The sequence below is a fragment of the Nothoprocta perdicaria genome, unplaced genomic scaffold, assembly GCF_003342845.1.
Source record: "Nothoprocta perdicaria isolate Ctin4 unplaced genomic scaffold, notPer1 scaffold_876, whole genome shotgun sequence".
In the NCBI taxonomy this organism is placed as follows: Eukaryota; Metazoa; Chordata; class Aves; order Tinamiformes; family Tinamidae; genus Nothoprocta; species Nothoprocta perdicaria.
The window spans coordinates 9,806-10,779 of NW_020456172.1; positions in this window are offsets into that span (position 1 = coordinate 9,806).

A 974-nucleotide genomic window follows, 5' to 3' on the forward strand; every position below is an offset into this window, starting at 1 on the left:
GGGGGACACACAGGGGGACCCCCCCATTTCTCACCTGTCTCAAAGGCCCCCACGTCCTCCTGCAGCTCAGGGGGGGCCCGATGCACCAGCCCCCCCGCCTCCCCCAGCTCCATGAAGGGACATGGGGAGGGCGGCTCCTCTGTGGGGGGGGAGAGGGTGTGGGGGGGTCAGCAGGGCYCAGGCGTCYGGGCACCCCCCAACCCCAATTAACCCCCCCATCGGGGTCCCAGGCATCCAGGCAGCCCCCATCCACAGGGGGCCCCAGTGTCTGGGCACCCCCATGGCGGAGGGGCCCCGGCATCYGGGCGCACCTGGGTGGGCGCGGGGCGGGGCGGCGAGGCCCCGGCACAGCCCCCGCAGCAGCCGGGGGTTCCGGGCGAGCACCGGGCAGCGGAGCAGAGCGACCACCATCCTGGGGGGGCCCAGGCGTCCGGGAGGGGTCCAGGCGTCCAGGCCGCCCTCCCATCCCCCACCCACAGGGCGTGGCCCCCGCGCGTCCTTATCAGCCCCCAACACCCGGTGCTGATGTCACTGGTGGGGGGGGCGGAGAGGGCCCAGGCGCCCGGGTGTCCCCTCCCCCAACCCAGATCCACAGGTCCCAGGGGGGCCCCAAAACCCCAAGCCCTCCCAAGGGCCCAGGTGTCCGGGACCCCAACCCAAATATGGAGGCGTCCGGGATCCCCCAGGGGCCCAGGTGTCCGGGTCCCCCCCTCCGAGGGGCCCCAGTGTCTGGGTCACCCACCCATGGGTCCAGTTGTCCGGGACTCCCCCAAGGGGTCCAGGTGTCCGCCCACCCCAAAGGGGTCCAGGACCCCCCCCCCGCCATGGGCCCAGGCATCTGGCTCCCCCCACCCCAGGAGGCCAGGTATCCGCCCCCCTCCCACCAAGAGGCCCAGGCGTCCGGGACCCCCGAGGAGTCCAGGAGCCCCCCGATGGGCCCAGGCGTCTGGGCCGCTCCCACCTGTTGTCCTGCA